We start from the raw sequence: 416 nt of genomic DNA, 5'->3' as shown, positions 1-416 counted from the left end.
GTTGGATGGGGCTTGGAGCCACCTGGGCTGGTGGGAGGTGTCCCTGCCCATGGCAGGGGTGGGATGGGATGACGGGCTGTTATCTGGGGTATCTCACTGCAGCATCACTGACCTGCTCTCAGCACTGACCCAACCCTTGCCTTGCAGATTTGGGAGCCCTGGACCACCCTCCTGCCCACGACACCACCCCAATAATCCCAACCCCCCAGGTGAGAGGCACACAGGGATCCTCTCCCTGGCACGACAGAGCCTCAGCACAGCCCCTGACCTGCCTCAGTTTCCCCATCCACCACAGCCCTGTGCTGCAGCACAGGTGAGTGAGGAGATGCTCAGCACAGCTCCTGCCTCTTGCAGGGGGAGAGGAAGAGGGCAAGGACCCCCCAAGCCCCGGAGCGCACCGAACCAACCTCCCGTAA

The sequence above is a fragment of the Acanthisitta chloris genome, unplaced genomic scaffold (assembly GCF_000695815.1).
Source record: "Acanthisitta chloris isolate BGI_N310 unplaced genomic scaffold, ASM69581v1 scaffold21970, whole genome shotgun sequence".
NCBI lineage: Eukaryota > Metazoa > Chordata > Aves > Passeriformes > Acanthisittidae > Acanthisitta > Acanthisitta chloris.
Note: the sequence above shows the minus strand (reverse complement) of the source record.